The sequence below is a fragment of the Berghia stephanieae genome, chromosome 13, assembly GCF_034508935.2.
Source record: "Berghia stephanieae isolate SIO BIC M18660-M18661 chromosome 13, UCSD_Bste_1.3, whole genome shotgun sequence".
NCBI classification, from domain to species: domain Eukaryota; kingdom Metazoa; phylum Mollusca; class Gastropoda; order Nudibranchia; family Aeolidiidae; genus Berghia; species Berghia stephanieae.
In genome coordinates, this window is record NC_088372.1 from 30,575,987 (window position 1) to 30,590,986 (window position 15,000).

The window sequence follows — 15,000 nt, forward strand, 5'->3', positions numbered from 1 at the left end:
ACCTATTGAGAGTGCTGAACAATGTTTTTTTTGTGCAAAGAAAAGAGGTTGAGAAGTAAAGGGAAATAACCACGGATGTCGGAAACATATCCATTCAACTATAGAACAGTAAAGTTTGCTGCCCCAAACGTAAACAAAGGTCGAGAAGCACATGGCAAACCACATGTTCCTGTCTTGACAGCTCACGTTCCAATGTAAATAATAGAAAGAAAATAACCTTTAAAATTTTGCTGTTAGGTGGCAAAAGAAACACATATTCATAAATACTCGATCATGCATCAAATAATGTCTAGATATGGATATTTTATGGAACAAAAGGTAAAATTTATCAAAAGTTATGTCTATCTATTTTTAGACCAGAGCAAATTATTGCGCTGGTATGAACAAAACGAGAATTATTCGGAGCCTGATTTTCATAATAATTTAGTCTTATATTATTATTTCTGCAACTGTTAGATTTTATGTAAACATATTTTCAATACTGAAAGTGTATTGCCTACAACTCAAACTACAAAATTGGGAGACCTATATTGTGCGTAAATTATTCCGGTCCCTAACGGAAATCACTAGCAACTTGTTATTGTTTACGTTTGGGGCAGCAAACTTTACTGTTCTATACTTAGAAAATCAAAGTGTATTCCGATATCGGTACCGTCATATCGATGTAACAACAATATTTTGTACATCGGAAACATGACGGCTTACCATATATTATTATTATTATTATTATTATTATTATTATTATTATTATTATTATTATTATATTATTATTATTATTATTTATTTTATTGTCGTTGTTGTTTTTTTTTTGTTTATTATTATTATTATTATTATTATTATTATTATTATTATTATTATTATTATTATTATTATTATTATTATTTTGTCATAGAGATTGGAATTATTCTCCTTTACTGTCCAGGGAATGAGTGGAACTTTCTTGTAGCATTTAATTGAAAATGCATTAATTTGTTGTCATCGTTTGTTTTTTTTTTTTTTTTTTTTTTTGGTTTTTTTTTTTTTTTTTTAAATTTTATTGTCAATGATTCACATCCATATAATTTATAATGCTGTTGGAAATATATATTTTCTTAATAGTTTCATTTCCAGTTGGATACTTTCTCTATTCCATTATGTTCTCCTTTTTTTGTCAATTTTGCTTGGGTAAGTGCTATCTCCTTTGGATAACAGGGGTCGATTTTCCATTTGCCTCTATTCTTTCCCCAAGATATACAAAATTAACCAGTAGATTTTTGACCAATTGGATTCATTAGTCTGATGTCACGTCGCCCAGCAACGGCGGCCATCGTGGTTCTAAACAAAGAAAATCTGTACTTTTTATTCTTCATGCTGGCTAGAATGTGTAAAAGTCAAAACATGATCAGATTTATATTTTTTTACCCCTCTGGATACGCTTTTATTCACGTCGAAGAAATATTTCATAAGAGCGTCCGCCAATGTTCCGATAGTTTAGAGCCAGTTACTAAGTTACCATGCGTCATCACGAGGGAAGTGACGTTACGACTGTTGAAGCGTATTCTTTCCCCAAGATATACAAAATTAACCAGTAGATTTTTGATTTTTTAAAACATGGAATATGTGACACATCCTCACACGTGCTCGGACAAACATATTTGGTTGATTATTAACAATAACGTGAATGAAATCGACCTCTCTCTGATCATTGTTATTGTTTTTATACCGCCAAATGGGTGTCTAGTTATCACACGATTTTCTCGATCATATTATTATATAGATAGTATGCGCTTGGCTAAGAAGCTCATAACATTGCCATCCGGAAGGAAAACGGACCAACACATAAAACTCTGTGTAACCATGAACTTTTAAGGTCTGGTTAATACAGTTTCGTGAGAACAACTCACAAACGTGGATGGCAAAAACAATAACAAAGGCCTGTGTGACGTCATCTTCGAACTATCTATAGATAGTATGCAGATGACGTCACTCAGGTCTTTGTTATATTGTTTTGTGCCATCCGCGTCTATGAGTAATGCTCACTGAACTGTATTAACCCGACTATAAACGTTCATGGATACACACAGTTAGTTTTGTGTGTTGGTCTGTTATACTTCCGGATGGCAATGTTATGAGCTTCTTAGCCAAGCGCATACTATCTATAAACGTTTAAATTAACACATAGTTTTCTGTGTTCGTTCGTTTGATCAAACGGTAGAACAGTAGGTATTTTACTTAAACACATACCGTTGATTGTAAAACCTGTGTAGTTTGCTGTGTCTATCAATCACTACCATTGTTTACAGTATGACGATTGTCCGAGAGGCGTGGTTATCTACCTGTCTATTGTTGTTGTTTTTGGTTTGTTTTTTTCCAGTTTTTCTCCAGGGTTCAGCGTGGCTCAGTGGTACGGTCTTTGCTTCCCACCCGAAAGGTATCGAGTTCGATCACCCATCACTGCGCTGTGTGGCCTTGAGCAAGTCACCTCGCCTTAGCTCAATGTGCGGCACTGCACTTCGGCTGACGCCTGTGTGATTCCAATCTTCCCTTGGAATAGAACATAGAGACAAATTTCCCCCATGGGATGAATAAAGGGAATTTTATTTATTTATTTATTTATTTACCACAATTTGGGCTTTTCGACCCAATGTGAGTGATATAAATACGACAAAATAAATCGATAAAACTAATATTGTGTATAAATCAAAATCGATATAATCATAAATAATATATAATACCTACTACTATAAATACGGTGTGTGAGAATTAAATCGTCATGCCCCGTTCATTCATTGTGTTAACATCTCGACCGCGACCAGCTAGCTATCTCATAGCAGACGACAAACACCGACATTCGTTGAAGCACGCAAGTATTTATATTATTTATTTTATTTTAGAGTGAAGGCATAGATCATGAGAAGAACCTGGGTTGAATTGGCTGGGCAAAACTATCCACAATTCCTCCTCTTGCGGGAATAGGACACACATACACACACACGATCACACACACACACACACAGAGACACAACCACACACACAATCACATCACACACACACACACACAAACACACACACAATCACACACACACACACAGAGACACAACCACACACACAATCACATCACACACACACACACAAACACACTTCCCAAACACACACCGTACAAACTCAGCTTGTGTCAGCAGACTACTATACCTACGAAGATCGTCGCCTTTTACAACATTGCATTGTTGTGTCTTCCAAACCCAAACTGACTGAACACAGTTCACCGTTGACAATGCTTTTCTTCTAGTTCTTATTTAGATATCTCAAGAAGAGTATGATTTGATGCCTGTGAAATCTATCATTATGTTTATTATAGAAAACGTGTGATATTAATGTTGTTTTCTTTACGTGTCATTCATTTCCAAACCGAGGAACACCTGCGAAGTGAAGCAGTCGTAATCAATTTCGTTAAATTATTGGCAACTTTAGCAGATTTAATTTATGTATGCTTTTCCTTTCGGATATTTATTTTATAAATAAATTGTGATAGCCTAATGCCTAATGTATGTAGTAGCATTCACGATACTCAAATTCAAATCTTTCAACGAGTGACCTTGGATTTAGTTTTAGATAAAGAAATGTGTAAATGTGATGAAATTAATTTCGTTGTTCTTTTTTGACCGTTGGTCATCGGTATTGTTGTCATTTTTAAATCTTATTTTTTATCTTTTTTTTTTAAACTTGCGCTTTTATAGAGTACAATATCCACTAAACTTGCTTAAAGTGCTTTGTAAGGGGTCCCAAGCCAACAGTAACACTTAACATGGTAGGACGAGACATGACGTATGTTAGGCGATATTACAAGTCTTTTTTTTTCGACAGAGACAACGCTGTTAACGGCGAGGTACTCATTTTACACCTTGGGACGGCGAGAGAATAAATGTGTGTAAAGAGTCTTTTCCAAGGACTCAACTATGCGTCGTTCAGATCGAGATACGAATCCAGAACCTTCCGAACTACCGGAGGCGAGTGTCATACCACACAAGACCACAATATATTACCCATTTGCTGAATTATGTGCTGCAATGTGGTCTTGTGGTATGACACTCGCTTTCGGATCGGAAGGTCTTGGGTTCGAGCCTCGCTCGGCGCATAGTTAAGTCCTTGGAGGAGGCTCTTTACTCACATTCTCTCACCGTACTCAGGTGTAAAATGAGTACATGCCCGTTAACAGCGTTGTCTCTCCGAAAAAAAATGTAACATCGCCTAACAGGCGTTATGTCCCGTCCTCAATGATAAATGTTGCTGTTGGCCAGGGACCCATTGTAAAGCGTTTTGAGCACATGAAGTGGATATTGCGCTATATAAAAACTCATTTTAAAAATAGAATGTTGAATTAGAATACTATAATATACGTTATGATGTGTGCATGCATTCAATATAGTGTTAGAAATGAGAGTTATGTCATTGAACTTTGCCTCAATCTGGCACCTTATTTTTGTTCTTTTTTTTCTTTATTTCTTTTATTTTCTTTCTTTCTTTCTTTATTTATTTTATTTATTTATTTTTTTTTTTCGTCTGAAACATTTTCTCTCAATATCTTCTATTGCAAAAACATGAAATTATTTCAGGGCCAAAATAGACTGCATTTTATGTCTCATTCAATATTTTATTCTAAATGCTTGAAATGCACCAAGATATCTAAATAAAATTGTTAAGAGTATGAAAATATAATCATCTTTTAATTGCCACGATTGTTGTTATTATCATCACTATTATTATTATCATTATCATCATCACCGTCATTATTATTATTATTATTATTATTATTATTATTATTATTATTATTATTATTATTATTATTATTGTTATTTTTGTTAATGATGATGATGACGATGATGATGATGATGATGATGATGATGATGATGGTGATGATGATGATGATGATAATGATAATGATAATGATAAAATATTAGGGTCTGCAACTCTGATAACCGAGCTTAATTTAACATTGTTTAAATGGACACTATTTTGCGTTGGTATGAGAACAATTCCGTTACAACAATGAATGGGCCCATCATAACAATGGGATCGATCTATATTCATGGTTTCGTCCAACCTAGTCATCGATCACATGATTTGTTGCTGTACAATGATTGGACATTTCTCAATGTATCGAAAAACGCTGCTTTGTTTATGAAAGTTGGAAACATACCCATGAGTCATTCCTGAGCGAAATGACCAATTGTAACGTTGGATAGTTCTCAAACTGTGAACACTTTTCACTATGTGGGTCATTTTGAGCACACTTTGCAATGTGACCAATGACCTCGAGCACATGGAAAGGGAATATAGATCGTGCCCATAAAGGTTATCAGCCTATACGTTGACTCGCATTGACTAAGGAAAACAATGTGTGTCCTCATTCTTTTTTTTTTTTTTTTGAGATTTTTTATATAGCGCAATATCCACTAAATGTGCTCAAAGCGCTTTACACGGGGGCCCTGGTCAACAGCAACATTTAACATGTAGGACGGGACATGCCGCCTGTTAGGCGATATTACAATTTTTCGGACAAAGACAACGCTGTTAACGGCCAGGTACTCATTTCACACCTGAGTATGGTGAGAGAATGTGAGTAAAGAGTCTTTTCCAAGGACTCAACTATGCGCCGAGCGAGGCTCGAACCCAGGACCTTCCGATCCGAAAGCGAGTGTCATACCACTAGACCACACAGGGTAGCCGCATTCATAACATTATCATTATTTTTTAGTGTGGTTAAAGGTCCAATTATCAAACAGATTATTTTGTTGAACAGTAGCAAGCTGTGATGACTCGTAATGGGCTCATGTTTTTTACACCTCTTGTCTCTCTTTAATTGTGCGCTGGAATTCAAGGCAATTGAGATGTGTTGATGTTTTGTGTGTGCCTATTATGTACATAATGTCTGTGTATGTGTGTGTGTGTGTGTGTGTGTGTGTGGGTGGGTGTGTAGTGTATGCATATACGTGTGTTTGTGTTTGTGTGTGTGTGTGTGTGTGATGTGTATGTGTGTGTGTGTCCCCTATGTGTATTCGCATATGTGTATACATGTGTGTATGTGTGTATGCATATGCGTATGTGTGTGTTTGTGTGTGTGTCCACTATGTGTGTGTTTGTGTGTGTGTGTGTGTGTGTGTTGAGTACAGTTGATGTAAGCATACATGTATGTACATTTTGAAAACACAGAAATCGTGTAAATAATTGATAACAATTCGAATGAGAAATTGAGTACTCAAAAGGGGGCCAAATTACTGCTGTGATTAATTGTTATATTATCACACTCATTTGTGATTTGTTATGCATGTGTTACGTATTGGGTGTGAGAAAGAAGAGAGAGGAAGAGGAAGAGGAAGAAAGAGATTTAGTGAGTGTGTGAATGTGTGTGTGTGTGTGCATGTCTATGTGTGTGTGTGTGTGTGTGAGAGAGAGAGAGAGAGAGAGAGAGAGAGAGAGAGAGAGAGAGGGGGGGGGGGGGAGAGATTCTGATTCGAATGTGTGAATTAGCGTGTGCTCGCAGTACATATATATATTACATATTATTTAGAAATAATCATGAGAGGGGGAGGGAGAGAGAAAGGTTGGAGAGAGAGAGCGAGAGAGAGAGAGAGAGAGAGAGAGAGAGAGATGAACGGAGAGAGAGAGAGTGAGAGATAGAGATAGAGTGAGAGATAGAGATAGAGTGAGAGAGAGAGAGAGAGAGTGTGTGTGTGTGTGTGTGTGTGTGAGAGAGAGAGAGAGAGAGAGGGGGGGGATGAACGGAGTGAGAGAAGTGAGAGAGATAGAGAGAGAGAGGGGGGGGGATGAACGGAGTGAGAGAGAGAGGGGGAATGAACGGAGTGAGAGAGAGAGAGAGAGTTAGAGAGATCGAGAGAGAAAGAGAGTAAAAGAGATAGAGAGAGAGTGAGAGAGAGAGGGGAGTGGATGAACGGAGAGAGAGAGAGAGAGAGAGAGTTAGAGAGATAGAGAGAGAAAGAGAGTGAAAGAGATAGAGAGAGAGATAGAGAGAGAGAGTTAGAGAGATAGAGAGAGAAAGAGAGTAAAAGAGATAGAGAGAGAGAGATGGAGAGACAGAGTTAGAGAGATAGAGAGAGAAAGAGAGTGAAAGAGATAGAGAGAGATAGAGAGAGAAAAAAAAAAGAGAGAGAGAGAGAGAGAGAGAGAGAGAGAGAGAGAGAGAGAGAGAGAGTTCTGGCTCCAATTTGTAGAAGTGCTCGTCGTACATTATTATTATTATTTTAAAAGTTCAAAGTTCAATGGTATTTATTATTCACGCCTTTGTGATGCTAACATACCGTCATCTACATCATATTTTATGACCGCTTTGCCCTCATGACATAAATCCTGACCAACTTGAATGCAATCACATTAGATTTTACAGTTAATGAACAATTAATTATTATACCACGGTGATAAACGACTGGTCGGTTTATTGTTGGGTTTCGATATGAATGCCTGGCTTGTTTCAACGATATGATATTTTCCGTTTTGCTGTCAACTCTCTCTCTCTCTCTCTCTCTCTCTCTCTCTCTCTCTCTCTCTCTCTCTCTCTCTCTCTCTCTCTCTCTCGTTCTCTCGCGTTCTCTCTCCCGTTCTCTATCTAACCACCACCTACCTACTTAGCTCCAACATCTTTCTATCTATCCATCCAGCCATCCATCTGTCTGTCTATCTGTCTATGTATCGTGAATATTTTTGTCTCCCGCACCCCCACCCGGCCCAATACACTTTAAGTCCTCTTTATCTCGATATCCGACCTGCTATCTTCTTCCAACAGTCTGTGCCCCCCCCCCCCTCCCCTTTAACGACCCTCCATCCCTCCCTTCCCCTCTCCTCTATCTATCTATCTATCTATCTATCTATCTATCTATCTATCTATCTATCTATCTATCTATCTATCTATCTATCTATCTATCTATCTATCTATCTGTCTGCCTGTCTGTCTGTATATCTATCTTTGCTCTCCTCTCTCTCTCTCTCTCTCTCTCTCTCTCTCTCTCTCTCTCTCCCTCCCTCTCTGTCTCTTTTCTTTCTTTCTCTCTTTCATTATATTCTCTCTCCTAACCTCCTTCCTTCTTTCTTTTTCTTTCTTCTACTTATGACCAAAAAAACTGGCTTTAAATTTTAAACCTCCATGAAACTGTTTGCTATACAAATAATTCACCAAGATAGCTCTTATTGTTTTTCTTTTCTTTCAATGCTATTGTGCATTATTTTCCGCCTCAATGGTTTGAATGTATTATTTATTATCAACAAAGATATCTTCTATTATCACAGCAAATTGATTCAAATGGATATTGTAGACTTCTTGTGTCTTTTATCAACAAAGATATCTTCTATTATCACAGCAAATTGATTCAAATGGATATTGTAGACTTCTTGTGTCTTTTATCAACAAAGATATCTTCTATTATCACAGCAAATTGATTCAAATGGATATTGTAGACTTTTGTGTCTTTTATCAACAAAGATATCTTCTATTATCACAGCAAATTGATTCAAATGGATATTGTAGACTTCTTGTGTCTTTTTGTTATTTATTTAGACTTATTTTTTAAATATTTTTTTTTTTTATTTTCGTTTTTTTTTTTAAAGAGATGGGGGGGGGGGGGGGGGGGGGTTATTTATTGTTTTTTGTTGTTGTTTTTTTTTTTTTGTTTTTTGTTTTGTTTGTTTGTTTTTGTTTTTGTTTTGTTTTGTTTTTGTTTGTTTTTGTTTGTTTTTTTTTGTTTTTTTCTGGGTTTTTATTTTTTTATTTTGGTTTTACTTTTCAATGTATGATTTATTGAGGAAATTAATTATGGATAAATGAATGAACGAACGAATGAATGAATGTTGCGAATAAATAAATGTCATATTGAAAAATGAATAAATGAGCAATTGAAAAGTGATTAAATGAATTAATGAATGGATGAAATAATGAATGAACGAACGAATTAAAAAAAATGAACAAGCTTTTACTTGTAACTCGTCCTTAACTTTCAAGGGTGGACATCGTCAAGGGTGAATATTGGGGCTGTATATTTTTTTTAAAATGTTTATATTACATTTCATATTTCTACGACATGCCAATTGGGGTAACCTATGTAAGTCGGTAATAATATTATGTGCTGGCATTAGGGTGCTGGGTGGGGTTCCCTACCTCCACAATGGGCAGGGAGGTACTTACCGTGTCTTCTATCCCCTTATATCTGTTTTCCAACTTGCTTTCTGTTTTTGTCTTGGTGTGACATTGCTCGGTTTTGTCCCGACCCTGGCCGGAGTCCTTGACTGGGAGGGAAACAGTCAAATGCATAGTTATTGTTTTGGGAGATGTTAGTTTTTTCCTTGTAAATCATCTCTCTGTTATGTGTTATTATATTTGTTATTTTTAATGTATAATGCAAGCATTTGAGTGTATTCCTCTTTGTTGGATTTTGTGCTTGTGTCTGGATGAGACTTATAGGTGATCTCAAACTAAGTGCATTGGTGGTATGCTCTTGGAATCTACATCTGATTTCTATTTGTTCCCAGTTCCCCTATGTCTTACTATTTCTTGGGTGCTTTGTTTGTAATTCTAGAACTTTTTACTATCCCATTTTTTTTTCCTTTTTACTGGCGCTGATATGACCTTAATGTGTTGCAAGCGCCGTAAAACCCTTAAAAAACAAAAAAACAAAACAAGCATTAGGGTGAATGGAGAGGACAAACAGTACTTTGTTATGGTTGCATATAGACATGGGGACATAATGGTATTATGGTGAAATTAGGGTATTAACTGGTTTGAGGAGAAAAATGGACATAAGAGTAGAAAAGGAGATAACCGAGCAGAGAGAGGTTTATTAATTAGGGCACAGCATGAGAAAGAGAGAGAGAGAGAGAGAGAGAGAGAGAGAGACAGACAGAAGGAGAGAGAGATGGGGAGAGAGACAGAGAGAGAGAGAGAGAGAGAGAGAGAGAGAGAGAGAGAGAGAGAGAGAGAGAGGAACGATAATAAAAGAAGTTATGAGATAAGTTGAAGAAAATTAGAGAAATACGTAGATAATTAGATGGAGATTGGTAGAGTTAATTTTTTAATTTTTTTTTTAGTTTTTGTTTTTGTTTGGGGGGGGGGGGGGGGGCGTAGATTAAGCGGTTGATGGATTGATGGATGGATAGGTGGGTGGGGGGGGGGGGGGATGAATGGATGAATATATGGATGGATGAATCACAATGAACTGATGAATAGAATTGTTGAGGAATAGATGTGTGTTTGGAATGACAGGTGGATAGACGGATGGATGGAGTAGAGTATAGATAGTATGCAGATGACGTCACTCAGGTCTTTGTTATTGGTTTTTGCCATCCGCGTTTATGAGTAATGCTCACTGAACTGTATTAACCCGACTATAAACGTGTTTTAAGTGAAAGAGCTATACAGGTTCAGACCCCACTATACCTCTGTTTTGTCGACTACAAAAAAGCTTTTGATAGAGTACGCCACGAAGAAATACTAAAACAACTGCACTCCATTGGCGCTGATGAGAAAGACCTCAGACTCATGCAAACATTATACTACACCCAGCAGGCATCTATCAAAATCGGAAACTCTACAGGAAATTCCATTCCTATTAAGAAAGGAGTCCGTCAAGGGTGTGTTGCCTCACCAGATCTGTTTAATCTATACCAAGAAACAATCATGAGGGGCATAAATAATATGGAGGGAATAAAAGTGGGAGGTCACAACATAAATAATATAAGATACGCAGACGATACGGTACTCATTGCAACATCAGAAATCCAACTTCAAAAGATTGTTGACAAAGTGGTAGTAGATAGTGAAGCCAAGGGAATGGAAGTGAATATCACCAAAACGGAATGCATGGTAATACAGAAAAACCCCGAAAACAACAACACCTGCAATATAACGATTCACGGCGAGCAACTTACCAACGTAGAAAGTTTTAAATACCTAGGTTCAATAGTGACAACAGATGGAAGATGTAACCGAGACATACGAGCAAGAATAACTCAAGCCAAACAGGCCTTCATGGACCTGGGAAACATTTTGAAAAACAAACAGATGTCGTTCGGGATTAGATTCCGAGTCTTGAAGTGCTACGTGTGGCCAATCTTGTTATACGGATGCGAAAGCTGGACTACAAATGCAGAAACACAAAAGAACATTGAAGCTTTTGAAATGTGGTGCTTGAGAAGGATGCAGAGAATATCGTATACTGCACACAAAACGAACGAAGAAGTGCTAAAACAAACATACCAACAAAGGAAACTAATGCCCTTAATAGTGGATCGACAACTATCCTTTTTCGGACACATAGTAAGGAAAGATAAGAATGAATACCTGGCAAGTTGTGGAAAAATACCTGGTAAACGCGCCCGGGGGAGACAAAGAAAAACACTCATAGACCAACTGAAGGGCTTCACCAGCCTAACAATCCAAGAGCTGTTTGAAAAGGCAAGAGACAGGGAGGAATGGAGAGAGATAATTCATGCAGTATCCGAAGCCTGGACCAGGCATGGAACCTAGAAGAAGAAGAGAAACGTACATGGATACACACAGTTTTGTGCGTTGGTCCGCTATACTTCCGGATGGCAATGTTATGAGCTTCTCAGCCAAGCGCATACTATCTATAGATAGATGCGCTTGGCCAAGGAGGACACAACATTGCCATCCGGAAGTATAGCGGACCAACGCACAAAACTATGTGTAACAGTGAACGTTTATAGATAGTATGCAGATGACGTCACTCAGGCCTTTGTTATTGTTTTTGCCATCCGCGTTTGTGAGTTGTTCTCACGAAACTGTATTAACCAGACTATAAAAGTTCATGGTTACACAGAGTTTGTGTGTTGGTCCGTTATACTTCCGGATGGCAATGTTGTGAACTCCTTGGCTAAGCGCATTCTATCTATACCGTTTAGTGAGAATTACTCACAAACGCGGATTGCAAAAAAACAATAACAAAGCCCGGAGTGACGTCAACTTCGAACTATCTATCTTCTTCTTCTTCTAGGTTCCATGCCTGGTCCAGGCTTCGGATACTGCATGAATTATCTCTCTCCATTCCTCCCTGTCTCTTGCCTTTTCAAACATCTCTTGGATTGTTAGGCTGGTGAAGCCCTTCAGTTGGTCTATGAGTGTTTTTCTTTGTCTCCCCCGGGCGCGTTTACCAGGTATTTTTCCACAACTTGCCAGGTATTCATTCTTATCTTTCCTTACTATGTGTCCGAAAAAGGATAGTTGTCGATCCACTATTAAGGGCATTAGTTTCCTTTGTTGGTATGTTTGTTTTAGCACTTCTTCGTTCGTTTTGTGTGCAGTATACGATATTCTCTGCATCCTTCTCAAGCACCACATTTCAAAAGCTTCAATGTTCTTTTGTGTTTCTGCATTTGTAGTCCAGCTTTCGCATCCGTATAACAAGATTGGCCACACGTAGCACTTCAAGACTCGGAATCTAATCCCGAACGACATCTGTTTGTTTTTCAAAATGTTTCCCAGGTCCATGAAGGCCTGTTTGGCTTGAGCTATTCTTGCTCGTATGTCTCGGTTACATCTTCCATCTGTTGTCACTATTGAACCTAGGTATTTAAAACTTTCTACGTTGGTAAGTTGCTCGCCGTGAATCGTTATATTGCAGGTGTTGTTGTTTTCGGGGTTTTTCTGTATTACCATGCATTCCGTTTTGGTGATATTCACTTCCATTCCCTTGGCTTCACTATCTACTACCACTTTGTCAACAATCCTTTGAAGTTGGATTTCTGATGTTGCAATGAGTACCGTATCGTCTGCGTATCTTATATTATTTATGTTGTGACCTCCCACTTTTATTCCCTCCATATTATTTATGCCCCTCATGATTGTTTCTTGGTATAGATTAAACAGATCTGGTGAGGCAACACACCCTTGACGGACTCCTTTCTTAATAGGAATGGAATTTCCTGTAGAGTTTCCGATTTTGATAGATGCCTGCTGGGTGTAGTATAATGTTTGCATGAGTCTGAGGTCTTTCTCATCAGCGCCAATGGAGTGCAGTTGTTTTAGTATTTCTTCGTGGCGTACTCTATCAAAAGCTTTTTTGTAGTCGACAAAACAGAGGTATAGTGGGGTCTGAACCTGTATAGCTCTTTCACTTAAAACACGGAGGAGGTATATTGCGTTCCTTGTCCCTCTGTCAGGTTGGAATCCATATTGTTCTTCTGCGATTTCGGGGTTAATCTTATTCCTTAGCCTGTTGATAATTATACGCAACAGTATTTTGTTGATGTGGCTTATTAAACTTATAGTTCTAAAATTTTCGCATCTGACTGCACCTGCTTTCTTTGGTATTGCTATGAAAATAGAGTTACAGAGATCTTCTGGAATTTTCCCAGTATTGTATATATTGTTGAATAATATGTGAAGTTCATCAATTGCTAGATCTCCTAGGCTTTTTAATACCTCTACAGATATTTCATCAGGGCCTGTTGCTTTACCATCCCTCATTCGTTCCATGGCATGTTCAATTTCACTTTTGGTGATGTTTGGTCCGCTTAATGGTTCTTTGAATTTCAGTGGTGGTTCATTTCTATTTGGATCATTGTACAGTTCGCCTATGTATTCTACCCATCGGCTTTCTATATGTTGTTCTTCAAATAGCAGTTCCCCTTGTTTGTTTTGGATACAACTTCCTGCTGCTTTGCCTTTCCTTTTCCCTGATAGTTCTTTTATTCTTTGGTGAGCTTGTTGGGGGTTGGGTTTGTATTCTCTTTCGATTTCGCAGCATTTCCAGTCTAGATAGTTCTCGTGTGCCTCGATGCATTTGGATTTAATGTGGTTGTTCAATGTTTGGTATTCTGCAGACCCTCTGTTGCATTTTCGTCTTTCTTCAAATAGGTTTAGAATTTCATTTGTCATCCATTCCTTTTTGCTGTTTATTTGAGCTATTGGTAAATGCTTTTCTGCAGTTGCTTTGACACACTTTTGGAATATATCAAATTGTTTTTCACATTTTTCATTATCAGGTTCACTTTGGCTTTGTATCATGAGTGCATTTTCAAATTCTTCTCTCATTTTTGTTTGTATGCCATTGTCTTTGCATAACCTGTAATCCCTATTTATTCTACCAGCTGTTCTCTGAATAGCTTTAAACTTTATCCTTACTGTACAAACAACTGGGACATGGTCACTGTCTACATCGGCGCCTGGGTAGGTTTTGCAATTTAATATGCCATTTCTGAATCTTGATGATACTGCTATAAAGTCTATCTGGTTCCTTGCTCTGTCCCCTGGTGATTGCCATGTCCAGGTTCTTCTTGGGTGTTGTTGAAACCAGGTGTTTGAAATCATTAATTTATTTGTTCTACACCAATCTGCCCAGATGTTTCCTCGTTCATTTCTGTCTCCGAGTCCATGTGGTCCGATTATGTCACCATCTCTACCTCTGCCAATCTTAGCATTTAGGTCCCCCATTACCATAAGGACTTCTTGTGATTTACACATTCGTTTTGCTTTGTCTAGTGAATGGTAAAACTCTGTCATATCTGCATCTGTCGCCTCTTCTGTTGGTGCATAAACTTGAATAATATTGGTGTCAACTACAGGTCCTCTTAGCTTAACCAGCAAAACTCTGTCTGAGATTGCTACGTGCCCTTTGTAAAATTTGGTTGATTTTTGGTCTAAGATCATCCCTACTCCTTTTTGGAAAGAGGTTCCACCACTCCATATGATCTTATATGTCATGTTGTTTTCTTGTTTTGACATGGTTCCCTGCTCTTTCCATCTCATCTCTGCCAGGCCAAGAATATTTATTTGGAGCCGTTTCATTTCTTTCAGAATGTTGTTTAGTTTTCCTTTTTGGCACAGGTCCTGACATTCCATGTCCCAATTTTGGTTTTGTCACATTTGTTAAATTTATTTCGCCTAGTAACTGGCTGACGGTTCGGTGTGACCTGACGAACATCACGCTCCCAACCGAGCGAGGCAGCAGTCTTCCGTGAAAACATGCTCCCCTTTACGCTGTCACCGTTTAACTTTTTGGA

The 15,000-nt window shown here is 37.8% G+C and overlaps 1 protein-coding gene across 3 annotated transcripts in view; it reads left to right on the forward strand.

Moving 5' to 3' along the window:
* LOC144958829 (uncharacterized) overlaps nt 1-15,000 on the forward strand; it is a 199,136-nt gene that overhangs the window by 19,655 nt on the left and 164,481 nt on the right. Inside the window, exon 1 of one of the 3 annotated variants that reach the window (XM_078891049.1) lies at nt 3,237-3,416. The exons of the other annotated variants lie outside the window; for them this stretch is intronic. The gene's annotated coding sequence lies outside the window, so the exon portion shown is untranslated. Of the gene's footprint in view, nt 1-3,236; nt 3,417-15,000 lie in introns of those variants that run through there. 3 annotated transcript variants of the gene reach the window in all.